The sequence below is a fragment of the Delphinus delphis genome, chromosome 16 (genome assembly GCF_949987515.2).
Source record: "Delphinus delphis chromosome 16, mDelDel1.2, whole genome shotgun sequence".
NCBI classification, from domain to species: Eukaryota; Metazoa; Chordata; class Mammalia; order Artiodactyla; family Delphinidae; genus Delphinus; species Delphinus delphis.
Window position 1 is genome coordinate 59,029,924 of NC_082698.1, and position 14,344 is coordinate 59,044,267.

Genomic DNA, 14,344 nt, shown 5'->3' on the forward strand with positions numbered 1-14,344 from the left:
GAGGGGAAAAGACAGCCTTCTTCAAGTAGACCTCAGGCTTACATCACTAGCTCCTCCTTCGTATTGGGCAGGGCAGTGTCTGACCGTATGGGTCAAACTAGGACTGTCATTGCGCTTATTCAAATCAGTAGAAGGGTGGTAACATTTTTCTTTCACCTAATGACCTGGGACATATCTCCTGCTTTTATTTATCACTTTATAGTTAAGCAAGGCTGCTGTGTTCCACGACATTCTGATAGCTTTCTTGAGCGATCATTAACTTACAGTGGTCTCCCAAAGTTTCCTAGGTTTCCCTCTCTATAATCCCATACTGGGACTTCTACAACTACCTGTATAACTATCCTATCCTATCCCTATCAAAGTCACCAGTTGCATTGAAACCGAGCAGGACCTTGTGGGGCCTTCCTGGGTACAAAAGCCCCTCTGTGTCCCCTGTTTCTTGTTTGTAGAGAAACGTTTTAGTCTCCTAGGCCTTCCTTGAGTTCCACAGAGTAGACTCAAGCAGTTAGTAATTAGAGAAGTGAGGGAATGCAGAAGCAAAGGAAAAGCAGTCAAGCAAGAAAAGTAATGATAGCTTAAACAATAGTTCAGCTATAAAACAGAATCACGGGCTTTGCTGGTGGCTCAGTGGTTAAGAATCCGCCTGCCAATGCAGGGGACACGGGTTTGAGCCCTGGTCCAGGAAGATCCCACATGCCATGGAGCAACTAAACCCATGTGCCACAGCTACGGAGCCAGTGCTCTAGAGCGCACGAGCCACAACTACTGAAGCCCGCATGTCTAGAGTCCGTGCTCCACAACAAGAGGAGCCACTGCAATGAGAAGCCCGCACACCTCAGCAAAGAGTAGACCCTGCTCACCACAACTAGAGAAAGCCCGTGCAGCAACAAAGACCCAACTTAGCCATAAATAAATAAATAAATAAAAACAGAATCACAGGACTCCTAGTTCCTCCTCAAGTGATATACATAACAATCTGATGCATATCTTTGAGTTGTTCTGCAGAAAATAAAACCACCACCCAGGTGGAGGTGACTGCATGCTGACCACAAGTGCTAGACCCCAGACTGGTTAGAACCAGAAAGTTGATGATTAAAATTTCCAAAATGTCATCCTGTTATCTCATCTTCAACCAACCAGAAGAAAGTCCATGAGCTGATCTTGGCACCCTGCAACCCTCACCCCTAATGTTGCCTTTAAAAACCCTTCCCTGAAAGCCAACAGGGAATTCAGGTCTTTTGAGCATGAGTTACCTGTTTGCCTTGCTTGGCACCCTGCAATAAATGCTGTACTTTCCTTCACCACAACTTAGTGTCAGTAGATTGGCTTTCCTGCCTATTGGACAAGTGGACCTGAGTTCAGTTTGGTAATAGCATTAGCCCCTAACAAGAGAGTCAGCCTGTCCTTTGAAGATTTGAAGCCAAACTTTGACTTCTCTCTAGCTATGAAAGTCCTAGATGTCATTTTCTTCTAATAGAAGGCTATTTTGTCTACATTGAAAATCTGTTGTTTAGTGTAGCCACCTTTATTAATTGTCTTAGCCACATCTTCTGGATAACTTGCTGCAACTTCTACATCAGCACTTGCTACTTCACCTTGCACTTTTATGTTACGGAAGTGACTTCTTTCCTTAAACCTCATGAACCAACCTCTGATAGCTTCAAACTTTTCTTCTGCAGCTTCCCTACTCCTCTTAGCCTTCATAGAATTGAGTAGAGTTTGGGCCTTGCTCTGGAGCAGGCTTTGGCTTAAGAGAATGTTGTGGCTGGTTTGATCTTCTACCCAGACCACTTAAACTTTCTCTATATCATCAGTAAGGCTGTTTCACTTTCTTATCATTTGTGTGTTCACTGGAGTAGCACTTTTAATTTCTTTCAAGAACTTTTCCTTTGCATTCACCACTTGGCTAACTGTTTCATGCATAAGGCATAGCTTTTGGCTTATCTCGGCTCTTGACATGCCTTCCTCACTAAGCTTAATCATTTCTAGCTTCTGATTTAAAGCGAGAGACATGTGACTCTTCCTTTCACTTGAACACTTAGAGGCCAGTGTAGGGTTATTAATTGGCCTAATTTCAATATTGTTGTGTCTCAGAGGATAGGGAAGCCCTTGAAGAGGGAAAGAGAAGGGGGGACAGCTGGTTGGTGGAGTGGTAAGAAGAAAGCAACATTTATCAAATTTGCCGTATTATATGGGCATGGTTTGTGGTGCCCCAAAATAATTACAATAGTAACATCAAAGATCACTGATCACAGACCACCATAACAAATATAATAATAATGAAAAAGTGAAGCACAATAAAGTGAGGTGTGTTTGTACTTTCGACTTCCTTCTATAGGTGTACATTAGCTACCCCCAATATATTAGGTTCTTCAGTTTTATGAAATTGATCAGAGCAATAAATTCATTTATTGCCTATGGCACATCAGTTTTTTCCAACAAATATCACAGTAAAGCTTGAATTGATTTTTGTTTTTTTCTTCGGCCGCACAGCATGTGGGATCTTAGTTCCCCCACCAGGGATCAAGCCGGTGTCCCCTGTAGTGGAAGTGCACAGTCCCAACCACTGGACCAGCAGGGCAGTCCCAAGCTTGAATTGATTTTTGAAAGAAGAGAAAAGCACCAGACTGTTTGAACTAGGATTTAAAATATTTCTCACTCAGTAATTTATATTTAGCAGGTTTAGACCTATTTTGATTAGTTCTCTCTCTTTTTTTTTAACTGTGGTAAAATACACAATGTAGAATTTACCACCTTAACCTTTTATAAGTGTACAATTCAGTGTATTAAACATATTCACATTGTTGTGCAACCAATCTCCAGAACTCTTCTCATCTTGCAAAATTGAAACTCAACACCCATTAAACAACTCCCCATTCCTCCCTCCCTGTAGTGCTTGGCAACCACAATTCTATTTTCTGTTTCTGAATTTGACTCTTCTAAGTACTTAATATAGATGGAATCATAGAGTATTTGTCCTTTTGTGCATGGCTTATTTCACTTAGCATAAGGTTCATATATGTTGTAGCATGTGTCAGAATTTCCTTCCTTTTTAAGGCTGAATAATATTCCATTGTATGTGTATGTTACATTTTGCTTACCCGTTCACTTGCATTTCTTCCATCTTTTGGCTATTGTGGATAATGCTGCTATGAACCTGCTTTCAGTTCTTTTTTTTCCCCCAGTCTTATTGAGATATAATTGACATACAGCACTGTATAAGTTTACGTTGTACAGCATAGTGATTTGATTTAAATACATCATGAAATTATTATCACAGTAAGTTTAGTGAACATCCATTATCTCATGTAGATACAAAATTAAAGAAATGGAAAAAAATTTTTTTCCTTGTGATGAGAACTCTTAGGATTTACTCTCTTAACAACTTTCATATATAACATACAGCAGTGTTCATTATATTTATCATGTTGTACATTACATCCCTAGTACTTATTTATCTTATAGCTGGAAGTTTGTACCTTTTGATTGCCTTCATCTAATTCTCCCTCCTCCCCCTCCCCACCTTGGTAACCACAAATTTGATCTCTTTTTCTATGAATTTGTTTGTTTGTTTTTGAAGTACAATTGACCTACAACACTATGTTAGTTCCTGTTACACAGCATAGCGGTTCGATATTTCTATATATTTCAAAATGATCACCATGCTAAGTCTAGTTATGATATGTCACCAAAGATATTACATAGATATTGAATATATTCCCCAGACTGTACATTTCATACCCATACTCATTTATTTTGCAACTGGAAGTATGTACCTCTTAATTTCCTTCACCTATTTCTTTTCTCCCCCCAGCCACCATTCCCTCTGGAAACCACTTATTTGTTCTCTGTATCTATAATTCTGTTTTGTTTTGTTTACTCATTTGTTTTGTTTTTTAGATCCCACATATAAGTGAAATCATTCTTCTTTTGATCTTTTGCACTGTAATTTGATGACTAGTGCTCTGTTTGGATTCCTTTCTCTTTTTTTGTGTGTGGTTTTATTATAGATTTTTGGCTTGTGGTTACCATGGGGTTCATATTTTTTAATATCTTTTAAAAACATTTTATTTATTTATTTATTTTATTTTTCTGCATTGGGTCTTTGTTGCTGCGTGTAGGCTTTCTCTAGTTGCAGCAGGTGGAGGCTACTCTTCATTGTGGTACGCAGGCTTTTCATTTCGGTGGCTTCTCTTGTTGTGGAGCACGGGCTCTGGGCACGTGGGCTTCAGTAGTTGTGGCACAGGGGCTCAGTCATTGTGGCTTGTGGGTTCTGGAGCGCAGGCTCAGTAGTTGTGGCACACGGGCTTGGTTGCTCTGTGGCATGTGGGATCCTCCCAGAGCAGGGCTCGAACCTGTGCCCCCTGCATTGGCAGGCGGATTCTTAACCACTGTGCCACCAGGGAAGTCCCTACCATGACGTTTATATATAGCTATATATCTATATGTATGTGATTATTTTAAGTTACTGATCTCTTAAATTCAGATGCATTTTGACAGCCCTGCATTTTTACTCCCCCCTGACTCCCCACGCATGTTTGCTGGTTTTGACATCATATGCTACATCTGTGTGTATCCCTTAACTACTTATTGTGAATACAGATGATTTTAGTACTTTTGTCTTTTTACTCTTCTACTAGCTTTACATGTGGTTGGTTTACTACCTTTACCAATGAGATTTTTCTTTTTGTAGTTTTTATATTTCTAGTTGTGGACTTTTTTTTATTTTACTTAGAGAAGTCTGCTGAACATTTCTGTAAAGTTGGTTTGGTGGTGCTGAACTCTTTTAGCTAGCTTTTTCTTGTCTGTAAACTTTAGATTTCTCTATCAAATCTGAATGAAAGCCTTGAAAGGTAGAGTATTCTTGGTTGTAGGTTTTTCCTTTTCATCACTTTAAATATATTGTGCCACTCTCTCTAGCCTGCAGAGTTTCTGCTGAAAAGACAGCTGATAGCCTTATGGGAGTTCATCTGTAACTTGTTGCTTTTACATTGCTGCTTTTAGTATTCTGTCTTTATCTTTAATTTTTGCCACTTTGATTACAATGTGTCTGTGTGTTGTCCTCTTTGGATTGATCCTCTTGAGACTCTCTGTGCTCCCTGGACCTGGATGTCTGTTTTCTTTTCCAGGTTAGGGAAGTTTTCAGGTATTATATCTCGAAATATGTTCTCTGTCCTTTTCTTTCTCCTTTCCTTCTGGGACCCCTACAGTGTGAATGTTAGAATGCTTGATGTTGTCTGAGAGGTCTTTTAAGCTGTCCTCATTTGTTTTTTCTTTTTTCTGTTCAGCTTCAGTGATTTTCACTACTCTGTCTTCCAGCTTGCTGATCCATCCCTCTGTATCATCTAATCTACTGTTGATTCCTTCTAGTGTATTTTTTATTTTATTTATTGTATTCTTCAACTCCATTTGGTTCTTCTTTATATTCTCTAACTCTTTGTTAAAAACTTCTGACTTCTGACTCTTTTCATCCAATCTTCTCCTGAGTTCTTTGAACATTTTTTTTTTCTTTGAACATTTTTACAATCATTACCTTGAACTCTTTATTGGGTAGATTGCTTATCTCCACTCACTTAGTTCTTCTGGAGATTTATCTTGTCCCTTCATTTGGAACATATTCTTCTGTCACCTCATTTTGCCTAATTTGCTGTTTTTATTTCTATATATTTGGTAGATTGGTTATGTTTCCTGATCTTGGAGAAGTGGCCTTTTGTAAGAGACATCCTATGCATCCCAGTAGTGCACTTCCCTCTGGTCACCAGAGCTATGTGCGTGGGTCCTTCTGTTGTGGTGGGTTGACTACTATGGGTGGTCTGGTAGGTGTGGCTGGCCCCCTCTCTGGTTGGTTGCCATGTCCTGACTTGTGCAGAGGCTACTGGCTGCTGGTGTATGGGGCCAGGTCATGAGGAGGCTGGCTCTGGGGCTCCAGGGGTCCTGGGGCTAGTGCTGGCACACTGATGGGCAGAGCCATGTTCCAGGGTGGGTGGTTGTGGGGCTGGGGGTCCTGGATCTAGTGTTGGCCTGCCTATGGGTAGGGCTAGTTCCTGACAGAGCTGGCTGTGGGGTCTGGGGTGTCCCAAGCTGGTATTGGCCCACTGGTGAGTGGGGCTGGATCCTGAGGCAGCCAGCTGAGGGGTCCAAGGTGTCGCAGAGCTGTTGTCAGCTTGCTAGTGGGTAGGGCCAGGGCCCAGGGGCGTGGGGGTGGGCAGGTTCCTGATATGGTTGACTCTGGGGTCCTGGGTATCTTGAAGGTGGTATCAGCCTACTGGTATTGGATTCCTCTGCTGGTGCCTGCCCACTGGTGGGAGAGGCTGGTCCTGAGGCTAGTGCTGGCCCACTGGTGGGTGAGGCTGTGTCCCAGTGTCTCTGGCCAGTCTACTGGTAGGTGGGGCTGTGTTCCTGCTTGGCTAGCTGCTGGACTGAAGTGTCCCAGTACTGGTGCTGAGAGGCTGGTAGGTGGGGCTGGGTCTCGGCATTAATAAGCTAAAGGGTGGATTCCAAATTGGCGCTTGCCAGTACCAATGTCCGCATGGTAGAATGAGCTCCCCAAAATGGCTGCTGCCAGTGTCTTTGTCCCCAGGATGAGCTCCAGTTGTCTCCTGCCTCTCCAGGAGGCTCTCCAAGATCAGCAGGGGGTTCTGACCCAGGCTCTTTTCAAATTACTTCTTCTGTGCTGAGTCCTGGAGTGTGTGAGATTTTGTGTGTACCCTTTGAAAGTGGAGTCTCTATTTCCCACAGCCCTCTGCCTCTCCTGAAAGTAAGCCCCACTGGCCTTCAAAGCCAAATGTGGGGCTTGTTGTCCCGGTGCAAGACCCAGGCCTGGAGAGCTGGTTGTGGGCCTTGGACTCCTTGTTCCTTGAGAAGAACCTCTTCAACTGTAGTTGTCCTCCCACCTGTGGTTTGCCTACCTGGGGATATGGGTTTTGACTATACCATGTCACCACCCCTCCTACCCAACTTTTTGTGGTTCCTTCTTTATTTCTTTAGTTGTAGAAGATCTTTTCTCCTGGTCTTCCAGTTTTTCTCATCAGTATTTCCTCTGTAAATAGTTGTTATTTTGGTGTGCCCGTGGGAGGAGGTGAGTTCAGGATCTTCCTACCTCACCATCTTGGCCAGTCCTCTCAGTTCTTTTGGATATATACCCATAAGTGGAATTGCTGGATCGTATGATAATTCTGTCTTTAATTTTTTTGAGGAATTGCCTTACCATTTTCTATGGTGGCTGTACCATTTTACATTCCCACTAGGAGTTCCAGTTTCTTCACATCCTCATTCACAGCTGCTATTTTCTGTTTTTTTTTCTTTGATAGTATCCATCCTAATGGGTGTTTTCAATTTTCATTTTGGTTTTGATTTGCATTTCCCTAAAGACTCGTGATGTTGAGCATCTTTTCATATGCTTATCGGCCATCTGTATATCTTCTTTGGAGAAACGTCTATTGTCCTTTGTGCACTTTTCAATCACTTGTTGTTAACTTCTAGGAGTTCTTTATATATTCTAGATATTAACTCCATATCAGATAAATGATTTGCAAATATTTTCTCCGATTCTGTGGGTTGTCTTTTCACTCTGTTGACTGTGTCTTTTGATGCTCAGAAGTTCTCTGTTTAAAAATTTTTATTATTTATTATTTAAGACATTTAAGAAGAATAATACAATAAGGAACCTTGTGTCTACTATCCAGCAAATTAAATATTACTAAATAAGTTGAAGCCTCCTTGTTTTCTCCTTCTTGATCACAAGTCCCTTGCCATCTCTCAAAGGTAACCACTAATGAATTTGATGTTATTCCAACTAGTTTATATTCCTAACTCAGCCTGTTAGTGTATTAGAAGCTTACCATGACAGAGGTAAAAATACTGCAAAGGTCCTGTGGAAGGCTGAGATGCGAAGGGCTATTTATTAGATTTTTTTTTTTAAGTTGAAAGCCCAGTCCAGCACCGTCAGACAGTTTTATATAACAGGTGCACAGAAATATTTGTTGAATGACTATTTGGTACCCAGGTACTTTTTAAAAAAAAAATTTATTTTAGGGCTTCCCTGGTGGCGCAGTGGTTGAGAGTCCGCCTGCCGATGCAGGGGACACGGGTTCGTGCTCCGGTCCGGGAAGATCCCACATGCCGTGGAGCGGCTGGGCCCGTGAGCCATGGCCGCCGAGCCTGCGCGTCCAGAGCCTGTGCTCCGCAACGGGAGAGGCCACAACAGTGAGAGGCCCGTGTACTGCAAAAAAAAAAAAATTATTTTATTATTTACTTTAGGCTGCGTTGGGTCTTTGTTGCTGTGAACGGGCTTTCTCTAGTTGCGGTGAGTGGGGGCTCATCTTTGTTGCGGTGCGCTGGCTTCTCATTGCAGTGGCTTCTCTTGTTGCGGAACACGGGCTCAGTTGGTCCGCGGCATGTGGGATCTTCCCGGACCAGGGCTTGAACCCATGTTCCCTGCATTGGCAGGCAGATTCTTAACCAGTGCACCACCAGGGAAGCCCAGTATCCAGATACTTTTGATTGAAGACAATTAAAGTACCAATATTACATCACTTTGAAGTGAATTCTACGTATCTTTTGAGTTAGTATTATTATGTGTTTTACCAATAAATGGACAGCTATGGCAGAGTAAATGTTTTCTTAGAAGTAATGAAACTGAGGGGCAAACTTGGGTTTGGAGCATTTAGCTGTAAATGCATATAGTGCATTTAGCTGCCTCTGTTAATTGAGACTTGTAGACAAGACAAGCAGAATAAGAGAATGGAGAAGTATTACATTCCTGGTTTAAGAAAATGAGTTGTAAGTTCTGAAAAGGGTGATTCGTCAGGTCTGACTCTGGGCAAGGACCTGTTGAAACAAATAGTGTGATGTTCACAGGGTAGAAGTGAAGAACCTGACCTCCATTATAAGCTGAAAATGAAATCCTTCTCTAGTGAGGCCATACTGGGAGCAGCAGCAGCTGCTACTGCTATGCTGCCGCCTGAATTTGGTGGCTATGTGAGGTGGCCAGAGCAGGAAATGATTCCGTGGCAGTAGGCATGTATAGAGAAGGACTTGTTCTGGCTCTGTCCAAGTGGTTACACAGGTTGTGGGTGTCACTTTAAACATACAAAGACCTGCTGGCTGGAGGAGGAGCAACTTCCTGAGGATCAGGTGCACATCTGAAGGGATGAGCTCATCCTTCTAACCAGACCTGCTCTAGATGCTGAGTGAATGTTTTCCTAATTGCAAGTCCTGCAGCTGGGAGAAGCAGGAAATGGTTGAAGCTTCAGGCACTTTGTGAGTAGCAAATAAACAGAAGCAATTTTGGGACTCTTTTGAAATGTGTGGTTGTGAATATCAAGTTGAAGGTGACACATGTGCACATTCATTTTTTTCTCTAAGTTGAGGTTTGCAGTAAAGTGTGTCGATGGTTGAGGAAAGCTTTGGTGGTTTTAACTTTATTCTAGTGATTCGTTTTGAGGTGACTTAATAGTTTATTTCCTATACTGTCTTGTTTTATTTTGCTTCTTTGGGAAACAAAAATCCTGGGGGTTCCTTTTTAATTTCCAGGGATCTCTATGGCTTTTTTAAAGCTTTAGTTAATGGGACTTAGCAGCTTTTTAAGTCCCCTGTGCTGGCTTTCAGAGCCCTATGCATGATTGTATTTTGTTTTAATTTACCTAAACTATTCACTTTAAGTAAGCTTCTTTAAAATTAAGTTGGCTTAAAAAAGAAATATCAATTATTAATTATTTTTTAGTAAACTTTTTTCTTTTGAGATACTTCTCAAAATTCACACAGAAATAGAGGTCTGATATACTCTTTACCCAGTTTCATCCAGTGGTAATATCTTGTAAAACTGTAGTGCCAAATCACAACCAGCATATTGACATTGATACAGTGAGGGTACAGAATATTTTCATCACCACAGGATACATCATATTACCCTTTTACAGCTATACCCACTTCCTTTGCATCTACCCACTCCTTAACCCCTGTCAACCACTAACTGAAAAATCAGTTTTTAAGCAAGAAGCTTTGTGTGCTGTCTTAAGTAGTTTTGTGTTAGAGATCTACATGACCTTATGAAAAGAGCCCTAGGCTGCAATAGGAGATTTTGGTTCATTGTAGCTCTTTGACCTTGGGTAAATAATTTAAATTTCTCTGTTCTTCGGTTTCCCTATTGTAAAATAGGATAATGGTATATTAATTTCTATTTAACCTATTTATAGGATTTTTGAGAAATTCTAAAGTTCTTTAAAAAATAAGCACTCTATAGATTATTACTAGCAGCAAGGACAATAGTTTTCAAACTAGGAAGTATATAGCAAATTGTAAACTACAAACTATCCCAGATGGCAAGAATGATCATTTTAAAGTGAATTTAAATTTTAAGGCTCAGTTGAATTTCAGAGTACTGAATTAACTGACTGATGATCTCAGAGTCACTGTTGTTAATCTTTGAGAAATCATAAAAACCAGAGAGAGACAAATGTCCTGATATCCAAAAAGAGGAAAGTAGTTGGAAAAGTGCAGACCTGTAAAATTAATGTTAAATACAGAAAAATTAAATTATAAGTGATCAAACAGATGATATGGAGTATTAACCCAAAAGATTTAGTATAGGCTGATTTATCATAACAAATTTCTTCTATTTCTATTCTTAAATTCTATTACTTCTATTTAGAATTACAAGGTTAATAGATCAAGAGATTGTTCTTGTTACAGTCATAATCCCACAGTTTCCCAGTCTTTCTTTCTTTTTTTTTTAAATTAAGGATACTTTAATTAATTAATTAATTTTTATTTTTGGCTGAGTTGGGTCTTCCTTTCTGGGCAAGGGCTTTCTCTAGTTGCGGCAAGTGGGGGCCACTCTTCATCGCGGTGCGCGGGCCTCTCACTTTCGTGGCCTCTCGTTGCGGAGCACAGGCTCCAGACGCGCAGGCTCAGTAGTTGTGGCTCACGGGCCTAGTTGTTCCGTGGCATGTGGGATCTTCCCAGACCAGGGCTCGAGCCCATGTCCCCTGCATTAGCAGGCAGACTCTCGACCACTGCGCCACCAGGGATGTCCCAGTCTTTCTTTTTTTAACAGCTTTATTGAGATATAATGCACATACCATATAATTCACCCATTTAAAGTATACAATTCAATGGCTTTTGGTTTATTGCATTTTTTTTTTTTAAAGTAGATGTACCATTACATTCTCCTAGAATTGTACAAGGGCTCCAGTTGTCAGGGTTTTTTTGTTTTTGTTTTTTTAATTAATTAATTTATTTTTGCTGTGTTGGGTCTTAGTTTCTGTGGGAGGACTTTCTCTAATTGTGGCAAGCAGGGGCCACTCTTCATCGTGATATTAATGTTTTTTAATGTTTAAATTAATGCAATTTATTTAAACATCTTTATTGGAGTATAATTGTGTTACAATGTTGTGTTAGTTTCTGCTGTATAACAAAGTGAATCAACTATATGTATACATATATCTCCATATCCCCTCCCTCTTGCGTCTCCCTCCCACCCTCCCTATCCAACCCCTCTAGGTGGTCACAAAGCACCGAGCTCACTGTGCTATGCAGCTGCTTCCCACTAGCTATCTATTTTACATTTGCTAGTGTATATATGTCCATGCCACTCTCTCACTTCGTCCCAGCTTACCCTCTCCCGCTCCCGTGTCCTCAATTACATTCTCTACGTCTGTGTCCTTATTCCTGTCCTGCCCCTAGGTTCATCAGAACCATTTTTTTTTTTAGATTCCATATATATACGTATTAGCATACGGTATTTGTTTTTCTCTTTCTGGCTTACTTCACTCTGTATGACAGACTCTAGGTCTGTCCACCTCACTACAAATAACTCAATTTCGTTTCTTTTTATGGCTGAGTAATATTCCATTGTATATATGGGCCACATCTTCTTTATCCATTCATCTGTTCATGGACACTAAGGTTGCTTCCATGTCCTGGCTATTGTAAATAGTGCTGCAGTGAACATTGTGGTACATGATTCTTTTTGAATTATGGTTTTCTCAGGGTATATGCCCAGTAGTGGGATTGCTGGGTCATATGGTAGTTCTGTTTTTAGTTTTTAAGAAAAAAACTGTTCCATACTGTTCTCCATAGTGACTGTATCAAGTTATGTTCCCACCAACAATGCAAGAGGTTTCTTTTTTCTCCACACCCTGTCCAGCATTTATTGTTTGTAGATTTTTTGATGATGGCCTGTGTGCGGTGATACCTCATTATAGTTGTTTTTTTAAAAATTAATTTAATTTATTTATTTTTGTCCGTGTTGGGTCTTCGTTGCTGCGTGCAGGCTTTCTCTAGTTGCGGAGAGCGGGGACTGCTCTTTCGTTGCGGTGTGCGGGCTTTTCATTGTGGTGTCTTCTCTTGTTGTGGAGCATGGGCTCTAGACACGTGAGCTTCAGTAGTTATGGCACACAGGCTCAGTAGTTGTGGCTCACGGGCTCTAGAGCGCAAGCTCAGTAGTTGTGGTGCATGGTCTTAGTTGCTCCACGGCATGTGAAATCTTCCTGGACCGGGGCTCAAACCCATGTCCCCTGAATTGGTAAACGGATTCTTAACCACTGCGCCACCAGGGAAGTCCACCTCATTGTTGTTTTTTTGTTTGTTTGTTTGTTTTTGTTTTTGTTTTTGCTGTACGCGGGCCTCTCATTGTTGTGGCTTCTCCCGTTGCGGAGCACAGGCTCCGGACGCGCAGGCTCAGCAGCCATGGCTCACGAGCCTAGCCGCTCCGTGGCATGTGGGATCTTCCCGGAGCCTAGCCGCTCCGCGGCATGAACCCATGTCCCCTGCATCGGCAGGCGGACTCTCAACCACTGCGCCACCAGGGAAGCCCCTCATTGTAGTTTTGATTTGCATTTCTCTAATGATTAGTGATGTTGAGCATCCTTTCATGTGTTTGTTGGCAATCTGTATATCTTCTTTGGAGAAATGTCTATTTAGGTCTTCTGCCCATTTTTGGATTGGGTTGTTTGTTTTTTTAATATTGAGCTGCGTGAGCTGCTTGTATATTTTGGAGATTAATCCTTTGTCAGTTGCTTCGTTTGCAAATATTTTCTCCCATTCTGAGGGTTGTCTTTTCTTTCTCCCAGTCTTTCATGATACATTTATAGCTGTTATATAGTAAAATATGGTTTGGTTGATTGACTAAATGAATGTGTTGAAGATTGAATAATTGTATCCACTTAGACTCTTGATTTCACCAGGAAAAGCCTCTGGTGGATTTTCTTTGGACCTTGGATAGAGTAAAACAATTTTATTTTTATTTATTTATTTTTGGCTGCGTTGGGTATTCATTGCTGCACGTGGGCTTTTCTCTAGTTGGGGTGAGCGGGGGCTTCTCTTCATTGCGGTGAGCAGACTTCTCGTTGCGGTGGCTTCTCTTGTTGCGGAGCATGGGGCTCTAGGCGCATGGGCTTCAGTAGTTGTGACACATGGGCTCAGTAGTTGTGGTGCATGGGCTTAATTCCTCCGCAGCATGTGGGACCTTCCCGGACCAGGGCTCGAACCCATGTCCCCTGCATTGGTAGGCAGATTCTTAACCACTGCGCCACCAGGAAAGTCCCATTAAAACATTTTTAAAACAAGTTAATCAGAGATGTAAGTATTGCAAAGATGCAGGAGTAGTTAATTTGACAGATGATAAATAAAGCCTTAAAAATTACGTCCATAGGGTGAAATCATGGGCTCAAACTGAAATTATACTTAGCAGGAGTAAGTCCTTGAATATTAAATTCAAAACTTCAAATGCACAATAACAGGATGAGGAAGAGCTGGTTGGGCAGCAGTTCATGTGAAAAATATCTGGGAATTTTGGTTAATCACAAATGTAGCAGCAACTGCCTGTGCAATGTGGCTGCTAAAAACACCTTCAGCTATATTATGTTTATCCAGGTCATAAAAGTTTTGGTTCCAATATATTTTTGTGCTAGGTTGGAAATACATTTTGCATATTGGTTTAAATGGACACTGATAAAGTTGAGAGCATTCTAAGGAAGGGAGACTGGACCAAAAATGGTCTGAAAACCATTTATGTAGGAAATTGTTGGGATTTGAGGAGGGGAGTATTGAGAAATTTTAAAATAATTTTAAACATTTATTTAAATTTTATGCAATTTAAAATGGAAACATGGGTATTTGTTATATAATTTTTCTTTCTCTCTTAGAAATAAAACAACAGAGATAAAACCAAAGCCCCTTCCCTCTACCTCCCTACAAGGAACTTTATCTTATTTTTATCAAAGTAATACATGTGCATAGTTTTAAAAATGTGGGTCTTCTCTGGTGGCACAGTGGTTAAGAATCCGCCTGCCAGAGCAGGGGACACAGGTTTGAGCCCTGGTCCAGGAGGATCCCACATTCC